At 39.5% G+C, this 12137-nt stretch overlaps 1 pseudogene; it reads left to right on the top strand.

Annotated features, from left to right (window-relative positions):
• Positions 1–215: 215 nt before the first annotated feature.
• Positions 216–11722, top strand: LOC131243330 (WUSCHEL-related homeobox 8-like; annotated as a pseudogene).
• Positions 11723–12137: the final 415 nt, after the last annotated feature.

The raw sequence follows: 12137 nt of genomic DNA on the forward strand, positions 1-12137 counted from the left end.
GCCACGTCGAGTGAATATAGAGGTTTTTGGAGCAATTTTATATTGTTCCAATTGGTGTGGCCCATGGAAGTTTCTTGTCGAGAGGATATTTTAAATGTACGGTTTAAATAAGGGTTTACACCTGATGGACGGAAAGGATTTACATATAAAAGATAGTGGGCCCCACGGGTGTTTAACACCGCCGCGTAAAACAGTTGGTGTTGACGCTTCCGGTCCATCACCATCATACTCGCGCCGCGTGAAAGCCGGTGTTGGCGCGTGCCCCTTCCCTTTCGGTCTCTCTTTCCATCTTCCGTAGAGAGGGAGAGATGATGCAAGTGTAAGAAGAAGATGGAGGTTCGAGAGAGAGAAGAGAAGGAGAAGACGGTGATGACGGAGGAGCAGATGGAAATCCTCCGTCGACAAATCTCTGTTTACTCTTTCATTTGCGAGCTCTTAGTCGACATGCACAAGTCCTTCACATCCCACAACCCCTCTCTCTCCGGTACCTTTTCTTTTCAATCTCTCTCTCTCTCTCTCTCTCTCTCTCTCTCTCTCTCTCTCTCCATTTGTTTCTGCACTTTCTCTTTCATTTTCTTGGATTTTTTAGTATATTATAGATAATGGGTGTTTTTGGGTGTGTTCTGCTTTTCTTCATTTTGGACTCTCTCTCTCTTTCTCGACCTGTTTCTGCACTTTTTCTTTCATTTTGTTTACTTTTCTTGGATTTTTTTTAGCATTATAGATAGTGGGTGTTTTTGGATTTATTCTGTTTTTCTCATTTTGGATACTCCAGACCCCCCACCCACACCCCCCCCCCCAAAAAAAAAAAAAAATCAGTTCCTGCACTTTCTCTCTCTCTCTCTCTCTCTCTCTCTCTCTCTCTCTCTCTCTCTCTCCAGTTGGCTATTTTAATGGCTTTTTAAAAAAATGAATATTGGTTTTGGGTTTATTTAGTTTTTGTTCTTTTCTATAGCTTCTTTTCTGATTGGTTGTTTTTGGGGTTGGAAGATATATTTCAGTTTTCGGACAAACAAGCGATCATGTGTTGGGGCTGCGCCAAATGCATCATGGGACGGATGTGCGTTGTTTCTGCATAAGGATTTTGAGCTACATATCAATTGCGGTATCCAGAAGATCACAAGTGGGACACATATTTTGGCTGAAACTGATATGTTTCTCTTATGCATTTGGGGCCGCCCCAAAATGCGATTATGTGCACGTCCGCACATCCGGGCCTGTTTTTACCTCGTCCTTAATTGGTGCAGAAATGTAGTGTTATTATTCAAATTTTGTAGTTTGATTGTGCCCTCACTAATGCCGATTGGGATGTTTGTGAAACCATCACTAGAATCATATGTTTCCACCATCTCTTTTGACATCTTGTATAATACCTTCTCTGAGTTAGTCCACTGTTTGTCAGAGTAATTGATTACTGATAATTTCTTTGACTTGACATGAGCTAAGTAGATATTTTCTTCGGAGAGCAGCGATCCAATACAGATTCTTATTGCCCTATTCCGGCGAAAAGTCCGAGGCCTAGGTGTTATGATCACTAACAATCCCAACAATTTTGCCTGGCTGTAAAATCACCATGATCAGATGATCAAAGCCATCCATCCAATTAAGGGCATGGAAAAAGGATGGCAAGAGTGACAAATGGTCTTTCCTTCATTTTGCTAACCCTTAACTGGATAACTTTACCCTTTATTGATTTAGAGAAAGCCGATACTGTCCTAGAGAGTTAATCTGATGGATGTTGGAAAAGAAAGGAGTCCCATGAGGGCATATTCACATGGTTGAGGATAAGAACGAGGGAGTAGTAACAAATGTGAGAAACACTAGTGGAGAGACAAGTGAGTTCCCAATTACCCTAGGCTTATACCAAGGGTCCACATTGATCCCATATCTTTTTGCATTGGTTATGGACGAGTTAATGAGGCATTTACAAGACAAGGTCCCGTTGCATATGTTATTTGCAAATTAGTTTCGATAAATGAGACGAGGGAGGGTTAAACAGAAAGCTAGAACTATGGATGGAAGCTTTAGAATTGAAAAGTTTTAAAATTAGTCAGAATAAAACATATTATATAAAATGCAATAATAATAACAATATTTGTGGAAAGGAGGAATTAGTTAATATTGTTGACCAAAAAGTTCCCTAAAATGACCATTTGTAATTTTTCTTAGCATTGTTGTCCTTTTTGCCCGCGGCGTTTCTTTCGAATAAATTTATCATCTTAAAAAAAAGAAAAAAAGAAAAAGAGAGTACGCTAAAATAACCATTTCCAATATCTTTGGTCAATAAGTCATGAGAGCAAAGAGATTGAGAAGGGTTCCCATCATAGAATTCAAGCTGGGTGGAGATGAGTGGAGATGAGTGTAGTTGAAATGAGGATGTTGAGATGGATGAGTGGTAAAACAAGGAAGGATAGAATTGGAAATGAATGCATTCGAGGGAACTTAACTGTAGCATTAATAGGTGATAAAATGAGGGAAAGTGGATTTGGAGATTTAGTGGTGAGGAGGGGAGCTTATGGAGAAAGTTGATAGCGGCCAAGTATGGAGTTTAGGAGGGCGGATGGTTCTAAAAGCCTCTTCATCTTACAGAGCTTCGGGCGCTTGGAAAGCAATTATGGGTACGCCAAATTTGGTGAGTTGGGGCATTTTTTACAAAGTTGGAATGGCGTCTCGAATCAGATTCTGTGTGGATAGTTGGTTTGGTATGCAAGCCCTTCAGGGCATGTTTCTAAGACTTGCTAGTCTCACTCCAGATAAGCTAGTTTGTGTGATGGATTGCTACTCAAGGGCCAAAAGGAAGATAGTTTGGTGTCCTCATTGCCGTAGGAACTTGTCAGATGCGAAGATTGATGAGTTTACAGCGTTGTTGGAGCTTCTTAATTTGGTGGATCTGGAATGGATCCTTTCCAAGAACACAATATCGGGTGGGTGGGGAGAAAATCTGGCAAATTTTCGGTTAAAGCATTCTACAACCTCGTATCTTTGTCAACCTTTAATGTGGTTCCGGATCACCCGTTTCATCATTGGTTCTACAGAGCTCCCCCTAAAGTTGCTGCCTTCATTTGGTTGGTAGGCCGGAAGAGAATCCTAACTATTGACAATCTTCATAGAAGAGTGCTCGTTTTGCCCAATATTTGCCATATGTGTATGGGTAATAAGGAATCGATCGACTATCTCTTTATCCATTGCCCCCTCGCCACTGCAATTTGGGACTTCTTCCTTTTGTGTTTGGGTATGCATTGGGTTATGCCTAAGCCAGTGGAAGAACTTCTGTGTGCCTGGCATGGCGGCGGTGGGGGAAAGGCGAGGAAAGCTATTTGGCGACTTCTTGTTATGGCAATTCTTTGGGTAATTTGGGGCTCCAAGAATGGCTGATGTTTTTGCAATATCACTGATGGGGAACACGAAGTGATTCTTAGTATTAAAAGGCTAGTAGCCGAATGGGCGATGTTTGTTAAGGTGGCTTTGGCTGCCATTCCTTTATGAGTGTCTTATGTCTTTCGGCTTGTATTCTTTCCGCTTCGGCCAAGGTGTCCTGTATCGGTATCGGTTGGCGTAACGGTGCCCTCCGAAACCGATACGGATACGGGGGCGTAACGGTGATACAGGGGTGTAACGGCCCGTAACGGTGCAATTTTTTTTTTTTTTGACAAAAAAATTTGAAAAAATATGGATTAAATCCGAAATATTCTAAGCATTCCAAATATGCATTCCTTTATAAATTGGAACATGTTTATAGTGGTGTAACGGTCCACTCTTTGGTAAGAAGTTGTATCGGACTGTCTGATTAATTTTTTAACCAGATAATTTGAATTTGACTACAAAATTCATATATTTAATTTTTTAAATATTTAATTTATATACTTAACAACTTGATATCATTTCTCCCAATAGTTCTTTAAAAAAATGAAATTAAATTTAGGTAGATGGCGTTGCCAATTTGGGGCTGACTTGGAGGACCAATCTATTCTCCAAATCAGCCTCAAATTCATGCCATTTATTGTGATTATCCCACTTATAAATTGGTGGACATTTATTGGATAGTGAATCATAAAAAAAAATAAAAAATCAAAAGGCCCTATTTTAAAAAATAAAAGTTCACAAATTAATAATTAAAACTATTCAATAATTTGATTTTGGCATTGTGAGTTAGCAATTGCAGTCCATAATTTAATTGTCAAATTTCAAGTTAATATATGTCTTGTGTACAATTTTTTAAAGCTTGAATTATGAGGGACTCGAATGTAAAGTGCAGCACACGTGTCAAAATTTTTTGGGCCTAACCCGTGATGAATGTGTTGTATCTACACCATCCATCTATTTTGCCAAATAATTTTAGGGCATGAGCCCAAAAATGAGGCACATCCAAAGCTCAGGTAGATTGCACCATAAGAAACAACAATAATTAAACGTTCACCGTTAAAAATTTATTGGGGGCTAGAAAAGTTTTAGATCAAGCTGACATGTGTGTTTTCCCTTCATCCACGTCAATGTGACCCAATTAACAGGTTAGATTGAAAATAAACATTACAGTGGACTTTAAGTAATTTTTAATGGTGAGCATTCTATAACCATTATTTTCTATGGTGTGGTCCACCTGAGATTTGGATATTATTAATTTTTTGAATCCTGGCTTAAAATGACGTGGCAAAATGGATGGACGATATGGGTAAAATATATACATTACGGGGGGCCCAATAAACATTACCGTGCACCCTACGAATTAATTGTGAAAATCATTATCTCTGCTGCTATTTTTGGTGTGGTCCACATGATCTCTGGATATAATTTATTTTTTGGCTGGTGCTCTAAAATGATCTTTGAAAATAGATGAACGATGTAGATGTGATAAATACATCACTGTGGAGCCGATATAACTTTGATCTCTTTTGAACCGTTCGTACAACTCGGAGCTCGAGGAGTGTCAGCGCTCGTCTTTGCGTGACACGTACCTACCGCTGCTGGAAATAAAAAAAAAAAAGGAGAGAGAGGGAAACGAAAAGAAAAAACAGAGGGAAAGAAAGAAAAGAAAAAAAGAGGGAAAGGGGGAAAGAAGAGATTGAGAGAGAGAGAGGAAGAAGAAGAAGAACAGGAAGGAGAGAGAGTGAGAGAGAGAGAGGAAGAAGAAGAAGAAGAACAGGAAGAAGCCGCGAGAAGCCGCAGCTGCTCGAGAAGAAGAAGAAGAAGAAGAAGAAGAAGAAGAAAGAGAAGAAGAAGAAGAGAAGAAAGCAAAAAAAGGTAAGGTTTTTTTTTTTTTCAGGGCCCGTAACAGCCATTACGGGTCTGTAACGGCCGTTACGGTCACAGAAATCCGTAACGGCCGTTTCGACCCCGTATCGCGTAACGGGTCCCACCGTTACCGTTACGTATCGGCCGTTACGGCCGATACGTAACCGATTTGGGATACCCTGGCTTCGGCGCTTTTTAATAAAGTATCGTAACTTATCAGAAAAAATAAAAGTACGCTTGGATAGTTTGGTTGTTTGCAATGGAGATCCTCGATAATGTGGAATGGAAAGACATGATTTGTATAGCCGATTACAGTTAGTTGGGAGTCGCTACATAGTGTAGCTTCTACATGCTATGCAATATGAGCAAATATTGCATTTCTCATGTGCAGTAGCATGCACTACAAGCTTGCCTCTTTTTTTTTTCTTTTTTTTTTTTTTAATGTTAGTTTAGTTGCTGATATAAAATGGTGGTGACCAATCTTTCTCACAGGTGGCAACGATTTAGAAGGTATCTGGAACATCCAAATAGTGGGTTCTATTATTGATGAAGAATATCTGTCCGTATACCCATATTAGTGTTAACCATCTGTACATGGGCCTACACGTGTACAGTTGAAGATTTAGGAGTTTTCTAAATGGTGTGTAACTCACGTAGTCATACTTAAATGTTTCAAAAGAGGGTTTTAAAAGAATGCCCTAATACCCTTGACGACAAGCCCTCTTTCCACCAAACTTCCTATCTTCGATTCTCTCAATCCAAGGAACTGTTAGAGACGAAACTTTAGGGCATTAATCGGCCCTGTGAGGTCCTGCGGCTGAAGTTTCATGGGCATTGGAGGCCAACCAAAGGAGAACTTCGAGATTCCCTATTTGAAGTGCGATCAGCTGTGGAGCTGAAGATTTGCATTTTTATTTTTATTTTGATTTAAAGCTAACTACATGTATTTCTTTTAGTCTTTATCTCAATTAATAACTTATATTTTATTGTTATTGATTTCATATTGATTTAGAGCGTCTTTTGATTTTATTTTCCATTTTTTTCATTTTTGGGGTCAAATATTGTAGAATAAGCTTGTTCTACAACCATTTGTGTAGCGCATGGTGGTTGTTTTGTGCAGTGTAGTGTGCAGTGTACGTGATGATGGGGGTGGTCTTGTTTTCTATGTTATGGATGTCTATTGTTTTCTCTGGTTGATCGAACCATCATGCGGGCCACCACGCAATAATTGGTTTAAGTATAAATAGAATATAAATAGACTGCCTTTTGATAAGTGATAATTAATAACTTGTTTTGAACATGCTTTTATATGAAAAAATGAAGCATTTTTACTCTTTTTTTTATATATAATTTTGTTGTTTTTAAAAAAAATATATTTATTCTTACTATTTGTCATTTTTTAAATATTATTTTAATTAAAAATAAAAGTATCATGTAGCCTATGCTACATACTATATAGGGTTGAAAGTTGTGCACCATTTAAAACACCGGTTGAGATAAGGCTTAGATGATGACGATGGCATTTGGTCATGGTGATCTTGAGACCATGACAATCCACAATGATTGAAAATTAAGTTTTCGAGTCTGTGGGGGTAGAGCATTTGGGAAATAGAAATTTGTTTTCATACATATTTTACGTTTTTTACCAAACATCACGGAAATCACCTCAAGTTATCTTGAATTAAATAAGTATCTGTGGTTATATTAACAATATGAAACATCGCAAATGCAATGTAATGCCCCATGCTATTATTCCAATTTCCAAGTATTATATGCATGTAATCCCAACTTAATCCAAGACCACGACAACGGGACTTGCCTCTCTCCTTCTTCTTTATGGCAATGGTGGTTGTAGCATAAGGCTAGAACTATGGAATGCTTTAGAATCTACTATGAGAACAACAATGCTTTATAGGATAGAATGTCGGGTAGTCCAGGACCAACATGTTCATAACACGAGCATGGCTGAAATGAGGATGTTGAGATTGATGAGTGGCAAGACGAGGAAGGGTAGGATTAGAAATGAATGCATTTGACGGAGCTTAGGAATAGCGCCAATAGGTAATAAGATGAGGGAAAGTAGACTCAGATTAGTTGGTTGTGTGCAACAGAGACCAAGAATTGCTCCAATTAGAAGTAAGTTGGTTCAAGTTGAAGGCTCTATAAAGGTAAGCAGAGGCCCAAAAGGATGTGAGTGGAGTTGTAAGAAAAGATTTGGTGACCCATGGTTTAATTGAGAGGATACAATCCTTGATAGACTGGGATGCAGTCTAGATCCATGTAGCATGCGGAATACTCACATGGAGTTGACTCCACGTGAACTTGGTATTAATTGAGTTGTGGGAAGCCCATTGTGATGTATATACGGCATCCACTCCATCCATCATATGCGCCCCCTCGTATGAATCATGGTTATGCGCCCCCTTGTATGAATCATGGGACCCAAAAATCAATCTGATCCAAAATTTAGGTTGTCACACCATAGGAAATAATGTAACATCACGCCTAAAACCTACTACTTCATATCGTATAGCTGACCTGAGGTTTGGATTGGCCTAATCTTTGGGTGATCATTCATCTTGGTGGGGCATGCCTGCAGTTCACATGGTATAGCTCACTTGAGTCTTTGATTGGCCTGATTTTTATGTTGTCCATTCATCTTTGTGGATTGTATATCACACCATGGTGGCCCTCGGACACATTCTAGAAGGTCTTTATGATGGGCATTCCCAATGTTGTCATATGCGATTGCATAAGCACTTGTGCAATCGCATATGTTTTTTGGACTAGCGTACCGTAGGCATATGCGGTTATTGTGCCGTTGGGGCTTATGTGGTTGCTCAGAGAAGTATGCAATCACATAAGCCATAGTTATATGGTTATGCCATCACGTACACAGTATGCGAAGGAATAATCACGTACACAATGATTAGCTTTCTGACTGTTGGGACTTTTTTACTTCATTTGCTCTCACTTTTTGCCAATAAATAGGCACTCTCACTCCTTGTTTTCATGCCCCTATTACTTTCTTACTCCCTACTCTCTACTCTCTCTACTCTCTCACTCTAATACTCTCATCCTCAACCTCTCTAGTTTCTTAACTCTCTTACTCTCCCTCACACTCTCTTAAAATGACATCAATAAAATTTATATGTTGTTTTTTTTCACATTTTTTAGTATATGCATTCATTTAAGTAGTTAGTTGACTTGATATAGTCAAATAGTCTAATAAAACTATAAAAAACAGTTCTCTTCACTTGTAGTGTGTGTGTGTGTGTGTGTGTGTGTGTGTCTATATATATATATATATATATATATATATATATATATATATATATATATATATATATATATATATATATATATATATTCTATTTTCCTTGAAATTACCTTTCTAATTATTTTTTTTCCATTTTTTTGTTTGGTTGCTGTGCCATTGCACACGCAATTATGCCATCACTTGAGCACATAGCCCCCTTGGGTTGCACAGGATCTCTTATTTCATTTGACAACATTGGGTGTTCCCATCTCCCCTTTTCAATGTGGTTTGGCCCACATCAGTTTTGGATCGATTTGATTTTCGGGCTCTGGACTAAAGATAAGGGGCACCTGATGGACAAGTTGGACGTCATATACACCTCCCACTGGCCCACATAGCTTGACACCATTTGATCAAGCAGTTCTATTTCCCAGTAATATAAGAGACGCATGGGTGCATGCACATGGATTCACAAAGCTTTTTTGTATGTTGACGACACCAAAACTGGTGTAGATGCTGACACGTCATCCATATTAATAACACCAAAACTGGTGTAGAATAAAATATTTCCTCATCCATAGGTGGTAACACATTGATGTGAGCCAAGCTCCAATCTGATGTTTAGACTGCACAAAACATGTATCAGTACCTTATGGTGACCGTCGTCAATTGATTAATGATTAGTTAGTGGTTCAAGGAGTAAATGTATTTATGCATAAATAAAGGGAAAAGAGACCAAAACTGGTGCAGAATAAAACTGGTGTAGATGCTGACATGTCATCCATATTAATAACACCAAAACTGGTGTAGAATAAAATATTTCCTCATCCATAGGTGGGAACACACTGATGTGAGCCAAGCTCCAATCTGATGTTTAGACTGCACAAAACACGTATCAGTACCTTATGGTGACCGCCGTCAATTGATTAATGATTAGTTAGTGGTTTAAGGAGTAAATGTATTTATGCATAAATAAAGGGAAAAGAGTCAAGAGACTAAAATTAACCTCACCTAGGGGTTGTTCACAAGACTAATGCCGTATGTAAGAATCTACAAACATAGGTTCAAAGTAACCTCCCCTGGTAAATCATTTAGAAAGATGACATCCCATTGTAAAGATGCCACAGTTTTTACATTGGTTAATCATTATATTTTCAGTATTGCATTCAAATATGTGAAGCGTCATGCATGTTGTTGAAAGGTAAGCCTGCCACAACCAAGGTTTGACATATCTTCTGATACTGGTACATATTGCCTGATATGTACCGGCATCATCCATGAACCATATGGCTGTATTGGTCCAATACCAGCCAATACAGGGGCAATATGACCTGTATTGGTGGTGAACATTCAATACACAAAAACCAACTTGCAAACCATTCCTACAATGGCCCAAAAGGAGGCTGTTTTTGTGATAATACAGGCCCACCTGATTAAAAGGCCTGGATCAAGTACATGTGTGCGAGTGGGATTCATTCAAGCAGCATTTGTGTTTCTCATCATGATATCAGCAGGAAGGTGATGTGTAAACATCTTTTTCTTTGTGGGTCGGTAAGCTGGATTGAACCCGAGACCTTAATGTTTACTGATCAGGTTTCTCTATCTTCTTGATTTTCAGGAATGAAGCTAGGAAATATGTATTGTGATCCATTAATGGCATCTGGAGGCCTTAACATCAGTGCAAGACACCGGTGGGCCCCAACCCCTGTGCAGCTCCAAGTTCTTGAAAGTATCTTCAGTCAAGGTAATGGGGCTCCAGGCAAGAAGAAGATAAAAGAGATAACATCTGAGCTGACGCAACATGGCTCAATCTCTGAAACAAATGTTTACAACTGGTTCCAAAACAGAAGGTCCAGATCAAAAAGAAAGCAGCAGCAGCAGTTCACGAACAATGTGGATTCTGAAGTGGAGACTGAGGCTGAGTCCCCAAAAGAAAAGAAAGCAAAAGTGGAGACCATGCTCTCCCATGAAAACCCAACGCCAAGGGCAGATGATCAGTTCTTTCGGAGTCTGGGAAGAGGCTCTGAAGTCTATTCCTTAGATCCATGGCCTAGTGAAGCGCAGGTCGCATTTCCACCAAACAACAGTTCAAGGTCTTCCGGTGGTATGGTCACTTATCTTTCGACGAGGGCGTGCTGTCGAACCCAAGTATGCACCAGCACATGAGGAATTATATGATCCTTTTGCTAGGGATATGCTGGGTGTTATTGGGCCCCACGTCTGTACAACTTGTGCCCATGCTCTATTGATCAAGAATGTTGACACGATCGGCCCTGCTGTTGATGGAGGATGCCCCAAGAATCTTCCAGATTGGACAATCTTAACTCTTCTATCAGCCATCTGCAAATGAATGGTTAAGAAAGAAGCACAGCAATGGTCCACGTGCAACAAAAATAAAAAAATGCCAACGGCTAGATTGCTAGGATTTTCCAATTTCGGATGTTTTTGGGGCATCCCAAATTCTTGGCGTGCTGCACATTGTATCATTGGAACACATGGCCTGCTTGCAATATCATGCATATCCTCAGCCTAAAGCCACATAATTCCTCATAACTATCCATGCTCTCTTTGGCAACCATGGTTTTAAGACTTGGTTAACTCAGACCGACTCATTTGATCCTGAGTCGAGTTGCGACTCCACCGAGTCAGTCCCAGTAACCTCCTATAACCTATTTTCGATTCTTAGTTGCAGTGCTGAACTGGATTGGATCTCACTGAGTCCGAGTTGACTCGGATGAGTCACATGGGGCTTGCCTGAGGCTTAAAACCTTGCTGGCAACATCTTTTTTATGCTTGCAGTTATTGGTCAACTTGGCGCATTGAGCGACGCAAAATGGTTGTCTTACGTTGAGTCTCTGAATGCAGGAATCGACCACAATCCTGTAGGAAGGATAGAAGGCCCCAGGGAGCTATAGCCCTCTCTGGATGGGAGAATGCTATGATACGATTGGGTGATGTTTTCTCATCCGGGTCTCATTTATCACAGAAGATTATAAAGTGTGATATTAACAAAGTAAAAGAACAGTTGAGCCGAAATATACGAACCACATAACATGGTACACTATTACAACCATGTACAGAAGTTGGATTTTTAGGACTTTGTGAGAGTTTATCATTTTACAGTTGCATGAATCCTTCGTGTCTGCTTCCTATGAATTGGGTTCCTTTGAAGATGTAATTTCTATACCAGGAACATGCTAGTGCATGATCAATTGTCACTGATTGATTGATTTCTCTTTGTTGGTAGTGTAAAGTCATATATGCAGGTCCAATGTCTTTCCAGCCATGCTTCTGCTGCAATTTGGAACTCTAATCAGGTATTGTGGAGTTTCAGCCCAACAGATGTTGCAGTTGCAGTTAGTTGCATACGGATCTGATTTGCTGAAAGGAATGGAATTCTTGCTGTGCTTCCCTGTAAGTCTCTGTGTTGTTTCTTTTTCATCGATGCTATCAGCATTTCTCTCGTTGCTTGAACTTGGTCTATAGTTGTTTTCAAAGAGAGAAGGAAAGTACCCAAGTGAATCTCTGCACACTGCTTGTGACCATAGTTTAAAAAACCCGAGAACTCGGCTCGATGTTCATTCGATTCGGGTTGACTTGGTGACTCAATTAAAAATAGAAGGGATAGTAAGAAATATTTCATTTGCCT

Source organism: Magnolia sinica, chromosome 4 (assembly GCF_029962835.1).
Source record: "Magnolia sinica isolate HGM2019 chromosome 4, MsV1, whole genome shotgun sequence".
In the NCBI taxonomy this organism is placed as follows: Eukaryota; Viridiplantae; Streptophyta; class Magnoliopsida; order Magnoliales; family Magnoliaceae; genus Magnolia; species Magnolia sinica.